The sequence below is a fragment of the Protopterus annectens genome, chromosome 14.part0, assembly GCF_019279795.1.
Source record: "Protopterus annectens isolate FY-2018-M chromosome 14.part0, PAN1.0, whole genome shotgun sequence".
Classification (NCBI taxonomy): Eukaryota; Metazoa; Chordata; order Ceratodontiformes; family Protopteridae; genus Protopterus; species Protopterus annectens.
The window spans coordinates 597,907,788-597,922,403 of record NC_056748.1 but is presented as its reverse complement, the minus strand read 5'-3'; positions in this window follow the sequence as shown (position 1 = coordinate 597,922,403).

Here is a 14,616-nt window from a genome sequence, read left to right as displayed (position 1 = left end):
ACACATACGTGTTGCTCTCACTAGTTGACCTTTAAAGATGGACTTCTTCTGATTCAAGGGGTGGTTACTAGAGAAGTGAAGGAAGGCATTACAATAAGTATTCTTCCTAAAGATCTTAGAACAGAAACGATTGTTTTGAGTGTCCTTAACAAGTTTCACATCTAGGTACTCAACTTCATTCATTGAAAAGTGGTGAGTGAATGTTAGAAAAGGACATGATTCATTCATGTGATTCACTAAGTTAGTGGCCGTATCAGAGTTCCCATCAAGAAGGACAAATGCATCATCTAGGAACCTAGTGTAAAATTTTGAGGCCTCTTTAAAGAGGGGGTGTTCAAAGAGGAAGTTCTTTTCCCAATAGGCCACCACTAGGTTCGCAACACTACCTCCGCATGGTGATCCCATAGCAATACCCCTTTTCTGAATGTAATGCTCGTTGTTAAAGATGAAGAAGTTAGATGACAGAATAATCTCAAGTAAAGTGGTGACCACATAAATCTCATCCTTTGGGGCCTTCATATCTATCAACATAAGTTCCACCCATTCCACAGCTTCAAGATGTGGTATAGAGGTATACAAATCTACCACATCGATGGTCAAGAAGCTGTAGGAAGGGCTGAACGGAATAATGTTTATAGCTTTAAGGAAGGACCACGAATCTTTACATATCTGAGGGAGAGTCTTGAGGTATTTACTTAAAATGTGGTCAACCACCTTGGCACTAGGATGGGTAATACAACATCTCCCATCCACTAGTGCTCGCATGGGGGGATCCTCTAAGTTTTTATGTATCTTAGGGATCCCAAACATGATGGGGACTCTAGGGAAGGGTATATTGATGTAATCAAACATATCAATGTCTATCTTCCCTTCAATAAATAGGTCTCTCAAATAACCTCTTATTCTATTATACTGACCTGTGGTCTCATTCACAGAGGAGTTCTCATAAGCTGGAGTATCCAGAATTTTGAGCATTTTGGAAACATAGTCAACCTTGTCTAGGATAACCAAACCCCCACCCTTATCTGGTTTGATAACTCTAATAGGTGAGTTACACAGGTTTTTCAAACAACTTCTTTGTTCAGATGTAATATTACTGTTAGCATCAAACCATCCGATGTTCTTAAACAAGTGTCTAAAATCCAACTCACAAGCACCCTCAAATAGCTGTAAAGTGGGGTGAAGGGGGGGGTTAAACACACTTAACAACTTGAAAGGTGGTTTATCATTACATATTCCACCATTGAACAGTACTTTAAGGTTCATACCACGTACAAAACATTTGAGATCCATCAAAAGTTTAGGCAAACTAACTTTTTGATCAGGAACAAAAGTTAACCCAAGGGCCAAAAGTTCAATCAGGTCTTGTTCTATTTTGATATCAGAAAAATTGTAAACAAAAAAGTCACCTTTAATGTTAGACAAGATAATAGGCTTCTGAATTTCGGGTGAAATTTCAGGAATAGAAGGAGCCTCATTTAAACTTTCTTCAAGTTCTTCTGTTGTTTGAAGTTCTTCCGCCCTAAAAAAGGTTTTGAATTACCTTTATAATTGGGCCGGAATCCCTGGTTGGTGTAAGAAGCTTTTATCCTATTACTTCTTCTCGGTTGTTGAGAAGATGACCCTTCATCCCCATCATCTAGTTCCTGATAAGATTCATCAGTAGTGTTCAAAGGAAACCCAACATTTTTATCACTGTTGTCATGATTTTTATCTTCATTTTCCTTTTGATTTTTAGGTCCACTCAACTTTTTGACCAAGTTAGGATAGGCTAGCTCATTACAATAAGCTAGTCGATCTCTTGCAAGTTTTTTGCCCTTATTGGACTTTAATTTCACTAAAAGACCATCAATACTTTCAAAAATACGAAAGTAGTCGTATTTGTACCGCAGAAAATTGATATCTGCCTTAATCAAGTCATTCAAGTTGTTGGTTTCACTTAATAAAAATTCAATTTGTTTCTCATAGTGTTTTGACATGAGTTCAAGCAATTCCAACCCTTGTTTATTAAAAAGGTTGGATAAGTCAGCAACAAACCCAGAATCAACAAATAAGTTTGTAGGGGTAAAGGAACTCCTTAACCCCTTTGGTACAAGTTTTTCTTTAAGGCACTGTCTAAAATAAGAAACTTCCAACTGAAGTTTCTTAATCTTAAGCCTTTTGATGTCCAAAAGTTTTAAATTAACTGCAATACTACTTTCATGGTTACCTGCAGTATCCGAACCAGTAGTCGGCGAAATTGTAGTAGTTGGTGAGCCGAACAAGAAAACTTCAGTGTTCCTCACCCATTGCCCAAAAATGGGCTCGCCAATAAACTCCGGATGGCTATTCATGACAAGAGTATTGCTGTTCCCACCATTCGGTGCGTAATTACCAGATTCAAAGGCATCGGTTCGAGTGTTACCCTGTTCTTGCCTCTGTAAATTAGATATCCTCGGTTCCGCAGGTGGGCCATCAATGTTAAGGTCCTCAGAGGCATTAAATGAATGTGGAACCTGTCCCGGTTGAATGGAAGAATTAGAGCACCCTTCCGGTCTCCCGTAGTTGCTACTCGCCTGTTCCTGTCTTTGTGGGATAGGTAGCCTCAATTCCGTAGACGGACCATCGGTATTAACGCCCTCGGTGGTAGTGAGTAAGCGAGGGGCTTGCCCAGGTTGAATTAAAGAGACCGGGAGACTTTCCGGTCTCACATAGTTACCATTCAATTGCCCAACATTAGTACTCGGTAGAATAGGCGCTCGGCTGGTTTCCAAACAATCCAGCCGTGAATTTAAAAAGTCCAGACGCTGAGTTAAATTTGACAGCAAAATTGCAAGATTGTTAGAGTCTCAAAGAGGAGGAACGCCAGTTTGCGGACTGTTCCTAGACTCAAACAGCACAGGAGTTTTAGGGCTAGCCATACTACGACAAAACATATATATATATGTATGTGTGTATATATATATATGTGTGTGTGTGTGTGTGTGTGTGTGTGTGTGTGTGTGTGTGTGTGTGTGTATATATATATATATATATATATATATATATATATGTGTGTGTGTGTGTGTGTGTGTGTGTGTATATATATATATATGTGTGTGTGTGTGTGTGTATATATATATATATATATATATATATATGTGTGTGTGTGTGTGTGTGTATATATATATATATATATATATATATATATGTGTGTGTGTGTGTGTGTGTGTGTGTGTGTGTGTGTGTGTGTGTGTGTGTGTATATATATATATATATGTGTGTGTGTGTGTGTGTGTGTGTGTGTGTATATATATATATATATATATATATATGTGTGTGTGTGTGTGTGTGTGTGTGTGTGTATATATATATATATATATATATATATATATATTCACTCTACTTTTTTATAGGTAATAGGACTATAATACAGTAAAAGGGATAACAAAAATCAAATTCCCATCAGTCAAGTCTGCCTGTACTAATTCTGCTGTAGTTTTAATTTGAAAAAAAAAAGCACAAACGACAAAACTAGTAAAAACAAACAAGTGAAACAGCTGTACTCTCCTCGTAAAAAGTTTTATTATGTGAGCGCTTTCATTTAGATCAATTTCCAAACTTCTTCAGACAATTCTTCTATGTATGCAGTAGTTTTTATCCACATTCTAATAAAAACATCATCAACTCAATCAACACATTAGGAATGCAATTAATAAAGTATAAAAGGTACACATCCTAAAATACGTTCACATTAAAAATTTGTGAATTAATAAATTCTAATTAATTCAATATATATTATTAAGACCATGGAAAATCATTAATATGAGTTTCCTTACTATGTTTTAAAACCATAGTTGTCTAAGAAACATTAAAAAACAACCAACAATCCATCAGATTCATATCCTAAGCTTTTATGGGCAAATGACATTCACCTCTCTAGTTGCTTAAGTTTCAAAGTGCACATAATAGATGCATATTCATTAAGGCCTGAGAACATATGTGCAAAGGTCCGAATCTGCCATAAAAGCTCATTTTCCTCTAGCTTTAGTGCCCATGGCTCCCCTCTTTTGTTATATTGCTCCTGGCGTAAAATGGTAAAATGATATCTATGAGTGGGATATTCCAGCGTGTGCCTAGCCAACACATTAGTTGTGCTTCCTTTATTGATATGATAGACATGTTCATATATTCTTTGTCTCAATGTTCTCTCTGTTTTCCCTATATAAAAAGACTGGCATCATTGACATAATGCCGCATATACAATCCCCTTAGACTCACATTTAAATTTCCTGCTTATTCAATATTCCATATCCCTAATACTAATTTTATTGCCAGTTAATATATATTGGCATTGGTGGCATTGTCCACACTTCAACATGCCTCCATTCCTTATCACTACACTAATTTGCAATTCCAATAAGTCCTTTAAAGTTTTGCCCATGTCTGTATGTTATCTGTAAAGATTTTTCAAACTTTTTGTTTATATGCATATCTTCTGTAATTAGAGCCCAATTCTTATACAATATGCTTGAAACAATGCTTACATCCTTGGAGTATGTCGTTATAAACATAGGGCCTATATTAGCTGTTTTTCTATTTGTAATAATGTTATTATCAAAAGTATCTGCTATGATATTATAGCCCTTAGTTAAAATGGGCTTAAAATATCCAGTGTTTCTTTATGTTACTACGTCTCTACAAATTTAGTCGAATAAACTTACTGAGTATCCTCTACTGTTACACATATTTCTGAGAAGGCTACATTCTGTATGAAAGTCATCTTCGAGAGAAACCATCCTTGCAGCCCTTACTAACTGCCATTTCATTACTGCTTTCTTCTGATGAAAGGGATGGCTGCTAGAAAATGCAAAAATGTATTTGAATAGGTGGGTTTTCTGTATATAACCATCTCCTTTCCAGATAAAGAACATATCATCCTGGTATCTAGTATACCAGGCTGTATGCTCTTGGAAGAGTTGGTCTTTAAACAGAAATTCATGCTCCCAATAAGCCAATACACAGTTGGCAAAACTGCCCCCACAAGGTGCGCCCATAGCGACACCTGATGCTTGTTTATATATTTGACCATTAAACAGCATGTAGTTATTACAAAGAACTAACTAATAACGTTTCTAAGATGTATACTTCATTAATCTCAACACCTTTTATAGTGAGTAGATTTCTAACCCAATCCAGATCCAGATCCTGTGGGATTATGGTGTACAAATCTTTTATATCCACCGTTAAGAAATTATAATTGTCTTTGAAATCCAATTTATTAATTCCATCCAGAAATCCCCACGAATCCGGGCAAATTTGTTCCTCACTTTTAATAATCGGTTTTAATTTGCTGTCAACGTATTTTGCACAGGCTTACACAATTGATCCCCTCCCATCAACTATTGGTCTAAAAGGTGGGTTAGATATATTTTTATGTATCTTGGGGGGAACCAAATATAACAGGTGTTTTTGGTGCTGCCATGGTTAAAAAAATGGAGAATATCCAAGCAAATACTTCCCTCCAAAAACAAATCATTGATGGTATTGTGTATTTGCTTATAAGCAGCATTTACTTCATTAATGCTAGATAAACAATAAGAATCTTCATCCAAAACATGAAGCATTTTCTGTGTATAGTCACTTTCATACATAAATATAAGTCCTCCACTCTTATCAGGTTTCATGACTCTAATTCTATGTAGCTTTAGGGATACCAAAAAATCCAATTCCTCAGAAGTTATGTTAGCATTAACATTATTAACATTGTCTCTGTGTAGACCAATTCTTAGATCCATTTCACATATGCGTTCAAAAAGTGCTATAGTTGCATGTAGTGGTGGATTAAACAAGCTGGAAACTTTTAAATCATGAGTTAAAGCAGGAATGTTGCCCATAAGAACTGATAAGTTCAATTTCCGAACAAATATTTTGAAATCTAAAATTGTTCTTGCTAAATCAACTCTGTTATCTGGGACAAATGACAGTCCTTTGGACAACAAGTCAACAAACTGCATATCTATGCAAAAATCTGTGTAATTAAACACCTTGAAATAACCTTGGGTGCTTACTAAAATATTTGGATTCATAAGCGAGCTGTGGGCTACCGCCTTCGGCAATTCTGCTTCCTTCATTGTTGTTGTTGTCCCTGTCCTCTGATATTCTGTTGTTGTTGTGATGTTTTCCAATGAGCACCCTGAAAAACCTGGCCATTGGCATCATTTGAAGTACTAGCTGGTACGTAATGTGAACCTTTGCCATTCCTGATTCTCTCACTTCTCCTCAACTGCTGGGAATGCACAATGTTGTCATTGCCAATGCCATCATCGTTGTTGTCAAGGAGGCGTTGATCATTGGTAACCTCCCCATCTCCAATAGAATTCAAAAATTGCAGGAGTGGAGGGTAGGCAGTACCTTGTACATATGTATGCACATCTCTGTTCAGTTTCTTTTTCTTGACCTCAGTTGTTTGTTTTATAATGGAATCAATAGAAGAAAAGATGCAACTATAGTCGAACTTGTACTTAACAAAGTCTGCATCTGATGTAATATTTCTTTCAAGTACTTCTAATTCACATTTAAGAGAGTCAACTTGTATCCCATATTGTTTAATCAAGACTCCCAGAAATTCTATACCTTGTCTGTCAAACAAACAAATTAGCTCTTGGTGAAAGCTCGATTTAGGGATAAGTCCAACAGGGTTTCTCCATTGTCATAACCCCTTGGGCATTAACCCTTTATTAGTGCATTCTTATAAATAGCTGATCTCCAGTTGAAGCTTCCGATATTTTAATAGCTTCTTATCAAATTCATTTAAGTTAGCAATAATTGAAGGATTGTTGGTTACAGGAGAGCCATATACATTAATGTTGTTATTAGTGCTACCAAAAAAAGTAGGTGTTCTAAGGTACTCGGAAATGGCTGGCAGCATTTCAACTTGATGTCATATTTGTTCTTGACAATTATTATGGTTTGACCCATTAATGGATGTGCTAGTACCGTGCCCAGCTACACTGTTGTTAAAACAAGTGTTTGAAACATCTGCGTAAGACAAAACTTGTCCGTTAGTAACTAAGCCATTCTGCGAAACTGTAGATAAACTACGGACATCATTTTTCTCTTTTGTCTCAAGTCTTTAAGACAGAGTATCTACCCTGCCCAACAATTGCTGGACCAAAATAGTCAAATTACCCACGGCATTTGCCTCATTGTCATTGCTTCCTAATAACCCATTTTCTTCTTGGGTAAATAAAGACTGTGAGGTTGTAACAGCTCCATTTGCCATTGTAAACTCCAAAAAAAAAACACAAATATAACAGGTGTTTTTGGTGCTGCCATGGTTAAAAAAATGCAGAATATCCAAGCAAATACTTCCCTCCAAAAACAAATCATTAATAAATATGCCTCTATTATGTGCACTTTGAAACTTAAGCAACTAGAAAGGTAAATGTCATTTGCCCATAAAAGCTTAGGACATGAATCTGATGGATTGTTGGTTGGTTTTTAATGTTTCTTAGACAACTATGGTTTTAAAACATAGTAAGGAAACTCATATTAATGATTTTCCATGGTCTTAATAATATATATTGAATTAATTAGAATTTATTAATTCACAGATTTTTAATGTAAACATATTTTAGGATGTGTACCTTTAATACTTTATTAACTGCATTCCTAATATGTTGATTGAGTTGATGATGTTTTTATTAGAATGTGGATAAAAACTACTGCATACATAGAGGAATTGTCCGAAGAAGTTTGGAAATTGATCTAAATGAAAGCGCTCACATAATAAAACTTTTTACGAGGAGAGTACAGCTGTTTTGCTTGGTAGTTTCAATCTGGAAAAATAATTCCCCAGTGACATAAACTTAAAATACTAGGCTTTACTACCCATATAAAATTAAGCACACACACTTCTATGTAACTATCAAATCCTTTTTCTGTTCTTGGCTTAAATAAGTACATAATTTGATGGGATGGAATAAAGAAAGAAAGAATAGGGTTTCAAGAGTACACTTGGCGAAGGCGACTGATACAAATTTAGAAAGCAGCATGTGTGCTTTGGTTTACTTAGAATTAATTTATTCCTGGGGTTAAAGGCACTCAACCTAATATAACCATGCTGTGTGACGCATTAATCTTTACTTAATTAGGAAGACCTCTATATTCGATATTATACAAGAAAACTCTCTCCCATCAAAGAAAATGCAATGTTATACAAGGAAAATTTTCTTCAATGAAAGCAAAAATTGTAATATAAAGAACAATATTCTTATTTAAAAAAAAAATGTCACAGTGAACAAATGACATTGCTATAATATATTATTGCCAGCATTGCATCAGACCTTTTCCTGCTTGATTCACTATGGTTAAGACTGTCTGTTTACAACTCCTGGTCTTCGGTCCTGAGACTGCGCGTATACCATGGTTATGGCGGATGGTAACACAAATAACACCAAGCACAAAAGTACATGGTGTTTGAATGAGGTTACTGCTCAGGTAATTTTCTTTTCACTGAGGTGTAGCAATTTGATTATTGCTTGTACTAAGGCAATGCAGAGGGTGAAGCCCCCCTCCATGGGGAGTCCCGAGGGTTATATCTTCCCATATAAATGCTGGCTTTTAATTCCACTTAATTTAAATTTTTTGAACTCAGATGGAATTTGAATTTTTTGTGTTCTCACTGCTGACATAGAGCTGAGATATGGTTAGTATTCCTAACAGTATCTTAGGCATTTTATGGTCACAGCAGCCCAAGCAATTCCTTACCAGATATATTTTTTGCACTCCCTAGAACTTGCCTGATAACTCCACCACTGACACAAAAACTGGCACATTTGTTCCAGGGATATGGAAGGTAGGCATTCCTAAATCGGGAAAGAGTCCTATAGTTAATTCATTTCTACCAAGGAATCCCCAATCAGCTTTCCTGCTCTTCATTTCTACAGAAAGAGTCAAGTGGTAGGGATCAGGCCAGCTTGCTGGTCCTAGGGAGGTGGCCTGCACTCTTGCCATTAAGAGAACATCTCTTCTCTTCAGTGGCTTCTGCAAAGCCCACTACTGCTGTCCACTGAGGGATGCATTCCCTATTTGCTGGATTACCATCTGCTTTGCTCTTGCTGGAGTGCGGGGAGTGCCTTCTGTGTGGAGTCTGCATGTCCTCCCCGTGGTTGGATAGGCATTCAAAAGATATGCGTAAATGGGCGTGCCTTTGTGGAAGGTTGAACGTCGGGCTGGCACCTCGACATTTGTAAAAATCTACTGCCAATCATTAGCGGACCGGAGTTACGCTGTGGCGACCCCTAACTGGGAAAAGCCGAAAAACAACAACAACAACAACAACCCACCCTGACAGCATGGGTTAGGCTGGCTTAATTTCCACTGGATAACACTGTGTCATGCCTGTGGTGAACCCAAGCTCCCCCCACCAGGATGAGCAAGCCTGCAATGCCACTCACTCCCATCCTCACCATCCGAGTCCTACAGCCATCTGAGTTACTGTTTGAAATTGGGTCAAGTGCAATATAGTTAAAGCTTTACTCCTCTATGTCACAGAGCTTTTTTTTACAATATATGTTTGTGTGATAGCCATTCTAACTACTTAGTAAAGAAAAAATACATGGGGACTATAACACCTTGGTAAATGCACTTTTCAGGAAAATGGTTCTTAGCTTCAGGTAAGCATTTGATTTTATCCTGTTCATACTAACTTGTCTGCATAACTGTCAGTTGCCGACATTCTTTAAAACCAGTACATCTGAAATGGTCTGCTCTAATACCGTGGCACCCTAAACATATTACTCCAGTACGCCACTTTGTTCTTGGCCCAAGGTGCAATCCCAGGATGATTTCATAGATACATTTTCCAACATTTTAGCTGAGATGCATTTAGGACTGCCACTATCTTTTCAGACTCTCAGCAAGTGCAGACAGTTACTTGCTTGCAAATATTAAAATGAGTTCTTTAAAATATGTCCTTTCATCTGCTTTACTATTTTATTTCTTATAGCATTAAAGAGAATTTAAAAGCTGCCCAGGTATGGCTTTTAGCATTCATTGTACTTTAACTCATACATTCTTCTTGACATATTTATTATATTGATTTCAACTCTGCTGAGAATTCTTTTGTCCATGCTTATTATTTCCTTCTGTATCTTTATTTCCCTTTTTGGCACATTCCTGTCTGCAAACCATAATATAAGAATTCATTTCATGGAGACCCCCCCAAAGACTTGTACTCTTGTCCTTTACCCTCTGACTCCCAGCTGTTGTTGTTTTCCTGCAAGGTATCTTCCCTACCAGTCTGAGGACTGCCGTTTAGGAGTATTTGCATTATCACACAAAAGACTAATCACTTTATCAGAAAAAAACACTAAAAAATGCATCTGTTAATCATGGTAGAGAATGGATTCACATAGACCCAGTTTAGGTTCATCAGGGGAACACTGTCTGGTTAAATAACTTGCCCAGAGCACACAGGAGGTGGGAGGCAAACCCAGGAATGCTTCAGAGTATATATATATATATATATATATATATATATATATATATATATATATATATATATCTTTATAAGCTATAGGATTAAACCTATGAACCAAACTCCCAGACTCTGTCTAGTACACTCTAAATGATTTCAATATATGATTGCATCACAAATACATGATCTATGTAGATATCTTAAAATGTAATTTAAGCCAACATTTGGCTTAAAAAGTTTGCAGATGACTGCAAACTAGAGCTGATGTTATGTCACCTCATGACACCCAAACACTCCAGAATAAACTCTCCAGGGTAAACTCTTGTTATACTAACGTGGGCTCAAACTAAATGCTTAAAAGTATGTTATCATTACTTTTGGTGGGCAGTCTCTCTACTCATCATACTGTATTGCCAACACACCGCTACAAAATGAAAATGTAGTCAGGAACCTAAAAACCTGGGTTAATAATGCCTTCTTTTTACCATTGTGTGGCAATGGTTGTCAAGAAATCATTTTACTTAGCACAGCTAATTGCCAAAGGAATATGCTGAAGGTCTAAAAGGTAATGATTCCCTTGTACTCTCCATTGATCTGACCAAGTATTGAGTACCATGCCCCATTTGGAATATATCTCACTAAACATACCAAATTAATCCCAAAGGTTTCTAGCTAAAAATGCTGAATACTTAAAGTCCCTGAGGTATTAAGAATGTTTGTAAGCTTTATCATGTTATTCAGTGCCTAACGATTTTTGAGAGAGATCTCTGTCTTGCATACCTCGCCATTAGAGACCTGGATATCCTGGGCTGCCTGTATATCCACAAGTTCAGTGACTCCACTAGTGCTAGAACCAGAGACATAGCTATTCACCAATAGCTAAGTAAAACACAGTGGAGGGATAGGACTGTATCCTAGTGCCTCCGAAACTTCTAGAAAAAAAAATTCTTATTCATTAGCAGTGCAACTATATTCCTTTAAGTATAACCTAGATGACTGGGTGGATATTCAGAAGTTTACTCTAGGATCAACTGGTAGGATACTTCCTGGAAAAAGGGGGTGCAGCTTGAAGGAGGGTACTGGCAAGACATAAATGGTCATAAGACTCAATATCCTTGGAATATCTATGAATCCACGAAAAAATAGCAGTGGGGAATATGGTATGGGTGCAATGTGTTCCTTTAACAAAGATGTTTTGAACTGAAGGGGTAAGGGAAAATACTGGAGTGGTATGATTTCAGGAAACAGAATGGGTAATAAGTTTACAGAGCTAAATGGTTAAACTGAAGTTATAAATGCACTCTAAGAGGTGCATTCAGAAGTGGGGAGCCTGAAGCAGGAATCAACATCAAACTGAGAATTTTCAAGCTAGTTCTGAGTACATATGTGCGCACACACACACACACACACACACACACACACACACACACACACACACACACACACACACACACACACACAGAAAGCCCTCTGCCTAGGCACTGTTCAAGTCATAGATATGAAATGATAATATTAGCACACAGTTGGGACTCAAACTTAGGAGTTCCAGCATACTCTGCTGGTGTCACTAACTGTGGACCAACAAGAACTGCTGGACAGCTAGGTGTACAGTTTGTCCTTTAGAATCTTATCCTTTCAGGTAGGAATCATACAGCAAGTGAATGGATAATATTAGCTTTAATCTGAGTCTGAAACAAAACATGGATCTGAGTGAGCTACAGACTAAGCATTCATTCTTCTTCTTCTTTCGGCTTTTTACCGGTTAGGGGTCGCCACAGCGGATCACCTGTCTGCTCATGAGGCTGTTTAAAGGAAAAGCAGCAGAATAAATTATAAGGAAGAGTCAATATCCATAGAGTTGGGAATTCAGAACTGTAAACTGTTGCTAATAACAAAGTAGCACAATACCAAAACATAAGGGGTGAAAAAAAATCAGAATATATTTGAATACAGATATTAGGAAGTTCCTCAATTCTCCCATTTTATAAACCAAAAATATGGAGTTGGATTGCAATAGATAGTTTGGTTGTTACAAATGTATCATAACAGTTCTAACCTCATCATACTGCTGTTTTACAGTTGTGTTCCCAGATTTCCTCTTCTATTCCGAACTTACAAATATTCATTTCCATAGTCCTTAACTTCAGTAATGGCCCTGGAACCACAAATAAAGGCTTGCAATTTAAGGTCAGGTGAAAATAAGGCTTACCCATGTAAGAAATCTACTCATTTTAACAACCTGTGGAGGTCTCTTACACAAATATTCCTTTTCTGTGCAGATGTTCTCATAACTAACAGATATGAAAGACTGAAAAGTGTTAAAACAACAACAGAAGAGTGGGTGAAACTTCCAAAATGCTTCAAATTCAGTTACATGGAAGTTTCTAACGTGGGAATGAATTATACTCTGTACTCATTTTGTGGAACTCTGTAACTCAGTCACTAAGGGAATCTGGCATGTTTGGGGCATAGGGTGGAGTTGGCCATGTACAGGCACCATCTCTTGGTTGAGGGCTGGTAATATAGATGCATGGTGTGGGAGTGGCCATTAGTCTTACCTAGTCACTACCTCATAGTAGGCTTCAACACAGTTGTGCAAAAGTGTGCACTCACATGGGGAAGGCATTGTAAACCTCTTAGGTGAAATGGCTCACATGTCCCAGGGGTGGGGGTTATCCATTACAAAACTCATTAGTGGATGCAGGTGATGGCATAAAGCACCTCATGACTACCTGAAAGATAGCCCCCCTGGGCAGCTCTTGCTGTGACACTAGGTGACATTCCCAGCTAAAGGAATGAATGGGCCTGCCTCATTGTAAGTAGGGAAGGCTTGATGGCTAGCAGATATGAAGGCAGGAAACACATAAATCAAAAAAAAAAAAAAAAAAAAAGAAATGTAGCTTGGTTGGGAGCCTTTATATTCTAAATCAAAACCTATATTTGCATCAAAGCTTTTAAAAATGAATTGCAACACCAGTCAAAGACTGCTTAGATTGTATGCTGTTTGCTCACCAAGTATTAACTCTCCCATATTTTATTTATCTGCATTCACAAACTTTTATAAGTTTTCATGTATGTATTTATCTGTTTGTTTGTATTATTTTATGTTTTGCTTGTATGTATATTTTGCAAAGACTTGAATTTTAACATTTTCTTTATGCATTTATTGCTATATGCCAGATTTCTACACCACCACAACAAATAAACTGCTGATTGAACAATGATGAGCAAACAGCATACTTCCCAATAAAATATCTACATATCTTCAAATGTAGATTCAACAGAAAATTAGTGCCTAACTGAGATGTCCTAAAGCATAAGCTCCTGGAATGATTTTACATGATTTTGGTTGGACTATGAGATCACAGTTGTTTCAGTCATGTTTTTCTGGGTGTTTTCTCTTTTCCCCAATATTATCTGACTGTGTTGTTAGTATATACAACTAAAGGGGAGTGTTTGGGCAATGCCCCTCCCCCATATGGAATGGGTGGGGGGAGGGAGAATCTCATCCCCTAGAAAAAAGAATAATTTACTGGAGTTTGCCTCAGATAGCATGTGTGCAGGCAAACTAATTGATGTAGACTTTTCATAGTGCATCCTTTCCATACATGTGTACTCAGCAAGGAAGGAAATGTGGCTGGAACTGCCCTTTAATGCTCTGTTTAAATAAAAGATGAAGCTGTAATAGGTACTTTAGACATTAATTCAATACAGGCTCTCCAGAAAAGTTTACTGATATGATTCCAACACAGTTATCCTAATATTACAGAAGCAGTAACTCTCACTCTACACTTGCTGATATTAATTTGAATAGAAAACCTTAACACCATGTGTATAGTTAGGTGTAATCCGACAGGTGTCCTCAAACACATGAGCTGTGAGAGGGACCTGCAGCATGGTTCTAGTGATACTGTCGATTGATGACAGAATGGTATCACTCCATTTTCCATGTATTATTAGCACTGAAATATTTGGTATTCCTGGAGGGATCTGAGAAAAAAATGGGAAGGTGAGAATGATAAGTAAGGTACTGCTGTTAAGACTCGATTTCCTGCTCCTGCTATGTCCCTCTGGTTGCCATTGTTGGCTCTTGTGCCTTTATAATGATATTAAAATACAAATATACTCCCCCATACATATCACTTGAGGAACTAGAGATGAAGTACATTCTTAAG